The 14,420-nt window shown below is 42.4% G+C and overlaps 1 long non-coding RNA gene across 2 annotated transcripts; it reads right to left on the bottom strand.

Annotated features, from left to right (window-relative positions):
* Positions 1-1,611: 1,611 nt before the first annotated feature.
* On the bottom strand, positions 1,612-13,928 carry LOC147180539 (uncharacterized). 2 transcript variants are annotated; one of them, XR_015095907.1, is made up of 4 exons: positions 13,851-13,928; positions 13,476-13,545; positions 10,025-10,156; positions 1,612-2,222 (listed from the first exon to the last, which is right to left on the bottom strand). It is a non-coding gene; the product is annotated as an uncharacterized LOC147180539 (long non-coding RNA). The 2 variants fall into 2 exon arrangements; XR_015095905.1 differs by lacking the exon at positions 1,612-2,222 and having other exon boundaries at positions 9,418-10,156.
* Between the last annotated feature and the right edge of the window lie 492 nt (positions 13,929-14,420).

A 14,420-nucleotide genomic window follows, 5' to 3' on the forward strand; every position in this document is an offset into this window, starting at 1 on the left:
TGAAGCCTGGTGGCTCGCTAATTAGCACCCTGAATTTCTTAGATGGAAAAAATGAGGAAAACTATGGCCATACTGTGCTCCTTTAAAGGGGAGCACAGTATGGAGCTAGGGAAAAAAACTTGCACATAGCAACACACTGACATAGACATAAAAAAAAAATCATGAATGTTCAGGTGACCTGGTACAAAAAAAAGTCTCTTAAAGGTTAAGGCAATTTGTAATGGTACTTTTGGCAAAAAACACAAAACTAATGTAGATGATTTGCTTTCGCGGGCCCTAATAAATGACGTGGTGGGCCGGATCTGGCCCCCGGGCCTCGAGTTTGACACCCGTGACATAGGCAAAGGTGACCAAATTAAACATTAGCTGGCTGGCTGACTTTTTACATGGCTCACACTCCCGTTACAAAAACTTCATGCTTGCTTGCTTCTATGAAGGACCCACTTATCCTCGTCCATGGCTCGGCATAAACTAAATCTTAACTCATTCACTGCCATTGACGACTATAGACGTCAAAAATTCATTTGAACTATTTCTATTAGTTTCTCATTTTTTCCCCACTTTTGTTAACAAGAGTATGAAAACCTATTTAAAAAATATTGTGCATTTAGAACAGATATACAATTTGTGATTAATCCTGAGTTAACAAATAAAGTCATGTAATTAATTACAATTAAATTTTTTGATCGTCTGACACCCCTAATTTTTAATAATCTTTTCTTCTTTCTTTATTAGGGGCATCAGGCGATGATTACATTTTTTAAATGTAATTAATCACATGACTTCACTAGTTAACTCACGATTCATCACACATTTTATATCTGTTCTAAATGTACAGTAAAAAAAATGTTATAGGTTTTCATACTCTTGTTAACAAAAGTGGAAAAAATGTGAAACTAATAAATAGTTCAAATGAAATTTTGACGTCTATAGCCGTCAATGGCAGTAAATGAGTTAATGACAGGTAGCCTTGATTGGTGTTCTTTGCTCTAATTACAAGTCATCAATTCATTTGCACAATTATATGAAATGTATAATGATGAATTGTAGCACATCCAAAATGTACAGGGTATATAAAATACGAACGCAAATCATTTGTATTACACAATATATGTGAAATTACCGACATTAAATGGGGATGTGAATGATGTAACCTCGGACCGGGGTGAATGTTCATCTTCCAGCAGGAAGCACCCCGAAGCACGTAGCCACGATCTCAAAGGAGTGGCTTAAGGACAACTTTGTCAATGTCCTTGAGCGACTCAGCCCGAGCTCATGCTTGAATCCCATCATCAAACATCTGGGGAGAGAGCGAACTGTAAATAGCCGTGCATCGACGCTTCCCGTTCAAATCTGATGGAGTTGGAGAAGTGCTGCCAAACTTTATTTGGTTGTCAATCGGAAGCACTTTTAACTCATTCACTGCCATTGACGGCTATAAACGTCCAAAATTCATTTTAACTATTTCTAATAGTTTAAACATTTTTCCCCACTTTTGTTAACAAGAGTATGAAAATGTACGTTTAGAACAGATGTAAAATTTTTGATTAATTGTGAGTTAACTAGTCTAATTTTTAATAATCTTTTCTTCTTTTTTTTTTATTAGGGGCATCAGGCGATTACATTTTTAAAATGTAATTAATCACATGACTTCACTAGTTAACTCCCGATTAATCACAAATTTTATATCTGTTCTAAATGTACAATAAAAAAAATCTAGGTTTCATACTCTTGTTAACAAATGTAGAAAAAAAACCTAATAGAAATGGTTAAAAAAAAATGTTTACGTCTAGAACCGCCAATGGCAGTGAATGAGTTAACTGTGACGTGTGTGAGATGTTATAAGAGGGTGTGCACACTTGTGCAACCATATTTTCTCAGTTTATAATGTGTACTTTCCCCCTTGATATTGTAAACCAAATTCAGTTGAATTTACAGGTCATAGGCTATAATCATTGAAATGGTTTACTCTGGTGTAATTTTTTTTTGAATCACAAAAACCTGACATTTAACAGGGGTGTGTAGACTTTTATATCTACTGTATATAATGACATGACAAATCATAAAATATTTAAATAAAATACATCACACTGTTTGACTCTACAGAGATGCTAATTATTAAATGCTTCGCCAGTCGAATTTGGCGGTGATGACGTTTGCTCTGCTCAACCAATCACAGGGCGGAAACACTCTGACATCATCGAGGGCAAAGCCCTCTGGCCCTGTGAGGATGAAAGTGAAATCTGATTGTTGTTAAAGAAACAATTCCATTGCTAGTAAAGTGGAAGTTACAAAGGCTTGATTGATTCTGAAGGCAGGTTAGATTGACATGGCAACAGAGAGAGGCTGCAATCTGATTGGATCACCCAAAAAAATTATATAAATTGCAGCTGAGAAACACAGCAAAATGAATGGGACAGAATACATAATACAATTTTCTTAATCAATTATTACAGTTTAAATTGTAAATGTAAGTCACTAATTCTAATAGTGTTAAAGCCTGACAATAAGCCACGGATTGTTTTGTTTTTGTTTTCACGTGAGAAATGATTGTGACAAAAAAAGAATCCATTGATTTAGAAAAAGGCTGGTAAAGTGAAGTACCTGCTGCATGCACCTAAAATTATAATATACTTTATATTAAATGAGTAAATCATGAATTCTATTTTCATTGGAAACCCAGTGGCTGTCCATTCTGTGGCTGAAAAGAGAGCTGCGCTTTGACGGCTTCAGTTTTTCCTGCCAGTAAAGCTCACTACTGCCGCCTAGTGGTGTTAGACGTGCACAAAACTGTTCCTTTTGTCCAACCTCATCTTTTTATATTTAGAGCGTACATGCATGGATATGAAGAAGATCAAATAAATGCTCAAACGTTCTCACATGCTACTAGTATGCAATTGCACACGCTAGTGCATGACAAGTAGTAACAAGAAGGACATTTTTGTAAGATGTATGACATTTCTGCACAATGACAGGTGCACTACTAGAGCAATTACATGTTACTACTAGCGTGGCAATTCTGCTAGTTAACATCCAGCGCTTCACTAGTTGTGCTAGTAGTGTGCAGATAAATAAATTGCATACTAGGAAATGGGCCTTAAGATGGCTATGAAGCTATCAAGGATATTGAATAAATGACTTTGTTCCGTATGGAACTATGCAATTAAAAGTTGACAAGTTCCGCATGCTAGTTGAGATAGTTGCATCTGCTCTTTACTAGTAGTACTAGTAGTATGCAAATGTACAGTTGTTCTACTAGTGATTCTTAATTTGTGGTACACCTGCTTCCTCTATTTTTTTGTGTGAAAGAATCACTGAATAATGTTACAGTGGCTTAAAGGGGAAGCAGCAATATCCAGCAGTTTTTGTCAGTTTTAGAAGGCGGCCATTTTGTCACTTGCTGTCGACTGAAGATGACATCGCAGTTGCTCAGGTCACAATCAATCACAGCTCAGCTTTGGAAAACAGGCGAGCTGTGATTGGTTGTTACATGAGCTCTGAGCACCTGTGACGTCATCTTCAGTCGACAGCAAGTGGCAAAATGGCCGCCCCCTGAGATGGATAAAAATGGCGGCATTTTGCTACATAACTCATATTCCCAAAATGTAATATTAATCAGAATGCCATGTTGAGACGAGTGAGGTCACACATAACATATTATTGTGAAGAAATGTTAAGATTTACTTCTTCTTTTTTTTACGGAATATTAAAAACACGTGCACATTCATCAGGCTTGCACATGCATGGACGTGTTTGCATGACAGAGAAACAAACTTCTTTTTTTTTTTATCCATACTGCACTGCTTAACCCTGAAAGTTCGCTCTCGTTGTTTCCTTCATCTTCAATTCCTGTTCAGCTCGCGGGCCAAATGAGCCTTGCAGCTGGCTTGGCAGGATGCAAAAAAGCACAGAATGTACAAATTGTGCATACATGGACTGTATAGACTGTGGTTGACCTCAGCAGCTGTGTGCGCTCCAAGTTGCTAATGGCGCATGAAATAGCGGCGTGCCCTCATTTACAGTGTTTTGGAGACATCCAAGACTGCAAACGTTCGCTGAGCACTCACTGTGTTTTAACATGCATCGTTTATCTTCGGTATTCTCACTTAAGACAGAGTGCGTGCGTGCGTGCGAGCGTGAGCGGGTCAGTTGGAAAACGAGGCTCCCTGCGAGATATATTCGGATGATTATATTCCCATAGCGAGATAGAAGACAGGACTTTTAAAAAGGTCAGGCGGAGATCCCATGCTTAAAATCACGCAAACGCATGTTTGTTATGTCGGGGGACACTTTTCTCTAACCAACATGTCTCCAAGGTGCTGAGTTTATCTCCTCAAAGTTTGCAACTCTGAATCCCCAATCAGGCCCCCCCGTTTTATTTTCCCCATTTCTACTGAGGTTCCATGCCTGATTCCCATGAACTAATTGACCTCTCTGGAAACTTTCAAAGCAAGCAAGCCAATGGGAGAATTTAACTCATCATAATGATACAAATGTGTTAACAATCCTTAATAGGCTCTTTTGCAATTATGGAAAACTACCCAGGCTAATCCACTTTGTCATTCATGCGTTTGACACAGCACTGGCTGTGTGACCTCTGACCATCTGCTTAATTGGCTCAATAATCTTCTAATCCGGGGTTAATCTCGCCAATCCGGACGACTAACTGCTGTAGAGTGGCCCTGCAAAGTAACGTTAGCTTTGTTAGCTAGATACATTTACAAAATCATTTCCTCGCCCAATCAGGCGGTAACTCCTTCAAGCTCAGGCCAGAAGCCTGGGAGCTTGAAAGTTCTACGTACGATTTTAGCTATTCCCAGTATCACACTCTTCTGCACGGAGATGCCGGATGTAGTTCTTGGTATCTTCTTGAGGATTACTGGCCCCAGTGTTGCCTTGACCCTCCACATTTTCTCTCATTCTTCCTTCCTGCCGCCTCTTCAATTTTTTCCATGACAGTCCATCTGGCTCCTTCTCCTTACTGGGCTTCTGCTGCCTGAGGCATTCACTAAGCAGGTCATCCCAGGGGGCCATCTTCTTGTTATTTCCTGGATATTGCCAATGGTGTTCAGTAGTCCAGTAGTCAGTAGTCCTCTTTCCATTTTATGTACAGCCAAAGGATGCTGGATTTGGGGTGGAAGCCTCCATACATTGTAAGGAACTTTCTTGTCTTGATATCAGTGTCTTGCCCTAGATGGCTCAGTCGGTAAGAACAATGACTTGAACACAGGGGACCAAGGTTCAAATCCCAGTCAGCGTGAACAGGAACATCTCTAAGTGGGTCTTTAGGCAAGACCCTTGATGCTATACGCCGATGCCGTTGATGTGCGATACAAATAATGTTAGAGTCATACCAGATCAGACTATGCCCACATCAACAAGGTCTGCATCAGGTGTTGGGGAACGAGGGAACTCTGGTGAGAACTGGTCTGCTGGAACTGGAGTAAGTCATTCATGGACCAAGGTGCAGATGGACTGCTACTACGGTAGTAACACCAGTGAGAGGGGCTACACAGAGAGAATGCTGGAGGCATGCATTCAAACATTATCAAAAGCAAGTTGCTATCACACTGGCAGTAAGGGATGTCGTCAAGCTGAAGAAGGAGTCCTATCGGGCCTTTTTGGCCTGTGGGACTCCGGAGGCAGCTGACAGGTACCGGCTGGCTAAGCGGAATGCGGCTTCGGCGGTCACTCGGACATGGGAGGAGTTTGGTGAGGTCATGGAAAACGACTTCCGGATGACTTTGAGGAAATTCTGCTCCATCATCCGGCGTCTCAGGAGAGAAAGAAGTGCACTCTCAACATTGTGTATAGTGGAGATGGGGTGATTGCTGAACTTGATTCGGGACGTCGTGAGTCGGTGGGCAGAGTACTTCAAAGTCCTCCTCAATTCCACCGACACGTCTTCCTTTCAGGAAGCAGAGTCTGGGGACTCTGAAGTGGGCGCTCCTATCTCGGGGTTCGAAGTCACTGAGGTGGTTGGAAAGCTCCTCGGTGGCAAGGCCCCGGGGGTGGATGAGATCCGCCCGGAGTTCCTAAAGGCTCTGGATGTTATGGGGCTGTCGTGGTTGACACGCTTCTACAACATCACCAGTGATGCACTCTGTATCGGTCCGTTGTGGTGAAGAAGGAGCTGAGCCAAAAGGCGAAGCTCTCGATTTACCAATCAATCTACGTTCCTACCCTCACCTATGGTCACGAGCTGTAGGTCGTGACCGAAAGAACAAGATCCCGGATACAAGCGGCCGAAATGAAATTCCTCCGCAGGTTGTCTGGGCTTTCCCTTAGAAATAAGGTGAGAAGCTCTGTCATCCGGGAGGGACTCGGACAAGAGCCGCTGCTCCTCCGCGTTGAGAGGAGCCAATTGAGGTGGCTCGGGCATCTGGTTCGGATGCCTCCTGGACGCCTCCCTGGAGATATGTTCAGGGCATGTCCCCGGGGACGACCCAGGACACGCTGGAGAGACTATGTCTCTCGGCTGGCCCGGGAACGACTTGGGATCCCGCCGGAGGAGCTGGTTGAAGTGGCTGGGGAGAGGGAAGTCTGGGCATCCCTCCTAAAGCTGCCCCCGCGACCCAACCTCGGATTAGCGGTAGAAGATGGATGGATGGAAGTTGCTATCACCGTTTGAGATAGATGAGATACAATGTGCCTTGTCTATGGTACAACGATGCTACAGCAAAGGGGAAACATGGGGTGGTTTTTACCATCATCCCCTGCTCTCCAAGCCCCACAAACAGAACAGCTGAGAGAGAAAGATCATGAAGTCCTGGGGGAATTCAGCTACCTCCCGTTTGCCAAAGCTAAAGAAAGAAGTTCCATCAGAATCACGACCAAAAGATATTCGAGACCAACCGGCTGAACTATGCAGCGGTATCAGTTATCCAGAGATGCTTGGCTATGGGACGAAGAACTGTCTGGAAGGATCATGGACTACCTCCATGGAAGAGAAGGCTAAAGGCAAAAGCAAGGGTGACCAGGAGAGATGTCAGCTTCCTAACAGAGCAAAGAAAAGCCTTAAGAAAGAACTGCCCAAGAAATACAGAAAGCTGTCCACAAATGAGGAACTTGAGACCACCAAGGGAAGACTCACACCTTAGCTACTAGCCTGACGAGGACCACGAGAGCGGTAGAGGCAAGGAGAGTAAACATGATGTTATCCAACCAACGGGTTAAGGTTTACTCTCAGTGGCGAGATAGCAAGAACGAAATAGACCCAACCATATACTTAATATATTATTTAATCTCTTCGTTATAAGACTCAAATGTGGCCCTCTTGCCCTCCCCCGGGTTTAGTCCCAAATCTGCCAGCATGTGGATGAGCAGCTGACAGTGCAGCCGTGTGCCGGGCCAGAGTTCACAAAGTTTTGTTTTGCTGCTTTTCTCCACGGCGGCCATCAACAGCCAAGCATGTGAGCCTCTCGTCTGCGCGTGCACCTGCTGTTGTTGTGCCGTGAATGAATTGTGGTGAAAAAGACATTTGGTATGCCATGTGAGCGGCAGGGTAGATTGAGCCTTTTAAAAATAAATGCCCGTCTTGTTTTCACGGCCTTCGTACGATGAAGTCTCGCCTTTTGCTCTTTGGCTCGCTTTTGAAAGCCAATCAACATTGCCGAGGCCGTGTTTGGCTTTTTGTGGTCGGCCGTCAAGCGTTTCTTCCTTTTTATGCTTATTTTCCCTCATTGCGGTACATCGCTCTTGCTCCTACGTGTGTCGTTTGATCACGCGGGATTTTCCAGCAGCTTTCATGTGTTTCCAGAGAGCTGGTGAATTCAAGTTCTGTGCTTCTGCAACAGGTCAAAATACAAACACTGCTGGGTCATATGAGTGGGAAATGATCTGATTTGACTTAATTGGTCTGAAAATTATTCTTTACTACAAATAATGTTGCTCTCCCTATACCTGTGACATATAGTGAGAGGCCGAACAATTAAATGCACATTCACGAGATGGCAGAACGTACTATTTAATCCGGGACATTTTCGCTACAATTATTGTTTTAGGGGCGCGGGCCGTGTTGGGGTGGGGGGCGCTCCGGGCTCCTGGGTTTGCTCTCCGGCCGGTGGCCCCCACGGGGCCCAGGGGTTGTACCGTGGCGCTGCCGCGGCCTGGGGGGCTCTGGGGGGGTTGTGCATGTCCAGTCCTGGCCGAGGTCGACGGCTCCCTTCTTTGGTGGAGGTTTTCATGCATGCCAGATCCACCACACCAGCATCTACCGAAATTCAAATACAATCTGCTTCTTCCTCTCGTTGCTGAATCGGTGGAAGCTGATGTTTGTGGATCTCACTCTGCTTCATCTATCCTTCCTTCCCTTCTTCAGTCTTTCCTTTGGTCTTTTGAGGTCTCCCTAATTTGTTGGAATTTAGATGTTTCTGGGGTTGGTGAAAAATTCTGGTTTGTAACCCTGTGGGTAGTAGGTGGTGTCTGGCCAGTGTTGGATTTTACTTCTCTTTTTTTCTTTGATCCTTCCTCGGGTCTCCTGACAACTTCACGACTCTCGCGGGATTCTGAAGTCTTTGGTTTAGGTGAAGCGTATGGGATTTTTAATAAGTTTCAGGTGAATTAATGAGCACAAACACTCACGCACATATGCACACACACACGCACGCACGCACACACACACACAAAAGAGAGAGCAATGATGATGGCATGTTGAATCGGTAAGATTACCGAATGAACAATACTGAGCTCTCTCTAAAAAAGATAAATAAATGTTTTAGTTTGTTCTATAAATATAAGATGTTCACTCAAAAAACAAATGGGTAAAAAAAAAAAAAGGTAAAAAAGGGACTGACCCAACTGCTTAGGTTCATGATTTAAACCAAAAATGTTGGGTGAAATGAATAACACACAAAAGAAGCCCAAAAATGAGAGCTTCTGTAAAAGAAAAAAAAAAGAAAATCATTTTTGGTTGTCAAAATGAATTACTCACAAAACAACCCCAAAAAATGGGTTTGGGTTATCCTTATGACCCAACTTTCTGGTTTACATGCATAAACCAAAAAGCTGGATCAGGCCTAAAAAATGGGGAGTTTTATTAAAATAAATAAATAAATTGTTGTTTAACGAGATTTTGATTTAACCTAACTTTTGTTTTTAAAAAACTAAAACACCCCCACCACCCCCAAAAAAAGAAAGAAACAAAATTGGGTTGTTTTGTGGGTTATTCTTTTGACCCAACTTTTTGGTTTACATGCATAACCGAAAAAGTTGGGTCGGTCACAAAAACCAAAATGATGTTTTGTAAAATAAATGAATAAACAAAGAAACACATAACAATAAAAATGTATTTGTTAATTGAGTTATTCATTTGACTTGACTGTTTGGTTTGCATGCATATAACCCAAAAAGTTGGGTCGGTCAAAAAAAAGAAGAAGTTGTTTCGTTAAATAAATAAAGACATAAATAAATGCATAATAATATAAATATATTTGTTTATCGGTTATTCATTTGATCCAACTTTTAGTCTAAATAAATAACCCAAAACATTGGGTTGGTCCCCAAAAAATAGGTTGTTTTGTGAGTTATTAAGTTAAATTTTTGGTTTAAATAAATAAACCAAAATGTTGGGTCAGTTGCCCTTTTGGACCCAATTTGGGTTATTTTTGACCCAACTATTTTTAGAGATAGCCTCAGTTAGTTTTCTTTTCTTTCTCTCTCTCTAATTTTATGAATGAAAATGTTTTCCCATTTTAGTTTTTGTTATTTTGTTAGTTTTCGGTCACTACAATAACCCTGGTTGCAATTCATACAACAGAGGAATCCAAGGCTTCCTGCAAATGCAGCAATAAGCCGCTAACAGAGAAACGTCTGCACCTTGTCATCTTTCGCCTGCTTAATCCAGCAGCACCATCTTCAATCGATGGCGCACGTCGAACATAAACTGTGCTAAACTTGCCTAAACTTGCTTAAGTACTTGGAAGCATACCGTGTCAAATACTGAAAGATGGATTAAAAAAAAAACATCTATGTGAAAGTGAGGAAGAGACAGCAGATGTTGCAAAAGCCAACGTCCGGTAGTAACCTCCTGACTTGAGTGTATTAATGGCATCCCATGGGGCCCATTTGTGAAGTTCAGGGCCTTGACCCGAGTCACGGCCCAGTTCCGAGGCCTCTCTCCCCCCTTGGAGGCTCCGTGACGTTCCTGCTGTGCATCCTGTTAGCCAGCATGGGAGAAACAAAAGCTTTAGAGTCTCCTGCCAAGTTCCACTCAGTTCCATCAACAGAGCAAATATAGCAAAGGATTACGGAGTCAGTGCAAGTCAAACATGGAAGATTGTGGGATTGTAGGAGATCTTGTTCAGTGCCAATGCTCAGTTTGGACAGAGATGTATCAATTTAATTGAGATGTTTTTTGCAGTTTGTGCCCTTTATTATCCGTACCACCCACTTTAAGTAGCACTTGTCCAAACCAGGGTTGGGGGAATCCAGGTCCAGAAAGTAAAAACCCTGAAACAGTTTTGGATTTAGCAACAGGTGCTTCTAATCAACAGGTGGAGACGAGCTCGTTTACCTGCCAGTTGAGTAGCAGCACCTGCGGCTAAATAAAGCCGATCTGTGGCAGGGTTTTTAACTTTCTGGATCCGGATTCCCCTGGATTACCCAGCACTTGTACTACTAATACTTTTTTTCGTTGACAAAACGCATGCAAGCTTTCACAGCAAAAATGAAATTTTGCAGGTTAACGCGACATTGTAGATATTGTCCCTATTAGGTTGAAAACTAAGGGTTCTATTTTTGTAGATCGGCGACCACGCGCTAGGCATAAATATGGGTGCATCTTCATTTTGGTGTCAGGGCAAGTCTGTTTTGGACCACATTAAGGGAGAGGGGGATCATTTGTAGGGATGGCAGAAATGGAACATCGAAACAATCAAATAATTTGAAACGATTGATTCACCAAAATAATCGATCTTTTGGAACGCTCGAAACATCTCCCCACAGCGACATCTGGTGGCAGCAATCATCAGTGTTGGCAGCTCCCCAGTAAGGAAACTAACGATTGTCTGTCTGTCATAACCTAATTTACACAACTGCCCATCGGGCTGTAATTGTAATGGACGCCATAAGAGAGAGAGATAATATCATGGGAAATAAAAACTGAGTAACCCCCACCCCATCAAAATAAGTCTAAAAGTATAAATGAGCTTTTTGTTGCTGATACTTGGTTTGTTTTTAATTTTTTACCTCTGAACTTCAAGTGACTTGTTGCGGACTCGTAATAGCGGAAGCAGACACTTTCCCGCATACCTCCATATGCATATAGGATGGTCATGTTCACTTACTGGCTCTCAATAAAGGAATACTGTATTGTGTTTGTTCTCTAATTTCTGAGGGAAACCCCTTTTAAAAAAATATTTCAGAAAAACTGAAAAAAAAAAATCTGAAAAATAATTTTATAAAACGGAAATATTACTGAGAAAAAGACAAAAAAAAACAATCAGAAAAACAGAAGGAAATTAAACCAAAACGATGGCGCGGTTTTGGAGTTTGAAACCGTTTCACTTTTGAAAGCAGGCTCCAGAGTGGAAACATTTCAAAACGCGCCCCCGTACGCGTCCGTCTGGACACCATATGCAGGATACTCCTCCGGTGATGACGTAACGGTCGCAGCTCGATGACGACGCATTGTCGCAGATTGATGACGTATGCGGCAATTCTCGCGTGACTGCTCGCGAACCGTCAGTCCGTCAACAACAATGGCGGATAGCCGTGTCGTAGTCGTTTTGCGCAACCTCCTTACCTCAAAGCGAGTGGACATGATTTGGAACAGGGCACCACACAACAAAAAATACACACGGCAATATACCTAACAATTTAGCTAACGCTCACAAATCCCAACTGTCTTAATGCAACACGAATGAAATTTCTAAAGAATGATTTGTCAAATGATGGCAAAGGCCCTGAAGCACAACTCAAACCTTTATCCAGACGGAAGCAAAGCCGGCTACGTTCCTCAAACAAATCTCGCACACACAGAAGCATTTCAAGACTTGCGTGTGTCCAAAAGAAGACGCTGAGGACGTTTAACGGCTGTAATGTATATGCCAAGTCTGGGGTGGCGCTGTAGCGCAGCCACAGGGAGTTAACGGAAAGCGTAGAAGAAGAATCAGCGAAAAAGACGAACTAACTTTATTGCAATTTACAGAACAAACATGGCTTTAATGTATCAAAAACAACATGAAAAGGACAAACACAGGAGAAGTGACAATGGCGGGTGATTCAAGTACGACGCCGCTTGTTGAACGTGGGCATAAAGAAGCTAAATATTTTGCTGCAAAAGCATAAGCAAGCTAAGGAGGCTGCGAAAAACGACTAAGGCACGGCTATCCGCCATTGTCGTTGACGGACTGACGGTTACGCGAGAATTGGCGTATACGTCATCAAACTACTACAATGCGTCGTCATCGAGCTGCGACCATTACGTCATCACTGGAGGAGTATCCTGCGTATGGTGTCCAGACGGACGCGTATCGTGTCCAGACGGACGCGTACGCCGTACGGGGCGCGTTTTGAAATCTTTCCACTCTGGAGCCCGCTTTCAAAAGTCATCAGTTTTCGGTTTGTGGACAAACGGCCTTAAACGGTAAGAAACTTGTGAGGATACATTGAAATGGGCTTTTGTGTGGGCGGGGCCTAAATGGGGTGGTTTAATCAGCGCAGCTGTTGGCACACCTGAAACCAGTGACTAATTAGGGCCACCAATCAGGGAAGGAGCAGTTAGAGAGTTCAGTCTACAACCAAAAATTAACCGCCACAAATGTTACATGAATTTCGGTTATTGTGACTGTACTTGTCGAGCCAAATATTATTTTTTTTTCAGTGGCACGAGGCGTATAAGGTTTGAGAATCACTGCCTTACAGCAATAATACATGAACGCACTCAAAGAAAAAGAAAAAACACCCATGGACTGAAGAAACAGTGGCCTTGTTCTTTATTGATGTTGTGAAGTATAATGTTGCAGATAAGCGTGTGAAGACATGTTTGACTGCCGCTGTTTTCTGCCGGTTGAGTCTGACCTTGGCAACATGGAGACAAATAAGGATGTGGCCTCGTTTTTGTTTTGAGGAAGAGTGATGGCGAGGTGTGGAATGAGGATGATGACATAGCTTGGAGTTGTTTGCTAGCAAACTGTTTTTAGACAGCCAAGTTGTGTTGAATAACCTCAGTCCCGTTCTGTTCTTTTGTTATGAAGTTACATATTGCTGTGAATATCATTGATTGTAATGAGCGTTTGTTTTCCAAGTAATTCACGAGTCGGTTGAGAAAACGTTGTTGGCAAATGCAACCGTTCTCAACGTTTCAGTTCAGTTTAGTTGGGACATGCTTGCTCATATTTTTCACGTGTCAAACACGGCAGGTCGAATTGATGCCAAATAGCTCAACTTGGGTCTCGTCTGACCACAGCCCTTTCTCACAAACCTTCGTAGCTATTTAGATGTTTACTGGGAAACGACACAAAATTATTTCTCACTTGTTGGTTGTTATCTCGTGTTGATTTTCTGGCTGGCGCATTTTTCCGTGAATCAGCAAATCTTGTTGTTCTGAAAAAACAAGCAAGGGTGTCGGGTTAATGTTAAATACTTTAAAAAAGAAAAAAAAACTTTAAAGTCTAGCATACAAAATCTCTGTCAGGCGGTTTCTGGTTGTTTGGATGTTATTTATTGATTTCACAACCAACCAACATATATTCATGCGCCAAGTTGCCAGCATTGGCAGACAAACTTTACAGCACTTCAGTCCAAAGTAGGTCAACGTGAGGTGGGAATGAAATGCAAAGTGATTAATTCTGAAGGATACACAAACATTGAGCTGAATATTTTGTGGACAACACACAAGTGAAACTGACCTGCTTTCCTGTTCAAACAGCCGCTGGAATCCTTCAAGAGCCGCCGGCTGGAATTCAGACACATTCCGTCACGGTCAAAAACAACTGCAACACATTTGAAATGTCAAAATGTCCATATGCGACAAGAGTCTTTACACTTATGATGCTAATAAACTCAAAGTTATGAGAGGATTGTTATGGAAATACTTTTGAGCATTTATTTGATGTTCTTGGTAACCGGCTGGTCCATGAACTAGTACACGTGACTCTTGGGCCTCAAGAGCAAGCCAATTCAATACAATCGTAGATGAGTAAAAAAAATAGCCCCCCCCAACTACTGTATGACATTTTTGCCCACTAGCAGGACAACTACATAAAAGCTAAGATAAGCCTTTATGTTCTTTTTAGCCAGCAGTGTTTTTTGCCCTGGAACTTTGTTGACGCAGTCTTTCTTATTGTTGAGTCGTGAACTGACCTTAACTGAGGCAAGGGAGGTGTGCAGTCCTTTAGAAGTTGTCCTGGCTTGATTGACTTCCTGTTCCTGTCTCGCGGTGGTTCGCTGAAATCCGGAAGTTTTCGGTATTGTTTTGG

Source organism: Leptonotus elevatus, chromosome 1 (genome assembly GCF_054856555.1).
Source record: "Leptonotus elevatus isolate MCC_2025b chromosome 1, RoL_Lele_1.0, whole genome shotgun sequence".
Lineage (NCBI taxonomy): Eukaryota > Metazoa > Chordata > Actinopteri > Syngnathiformes > Syngnathidae > Leptonotus > Leptonotus elevatus.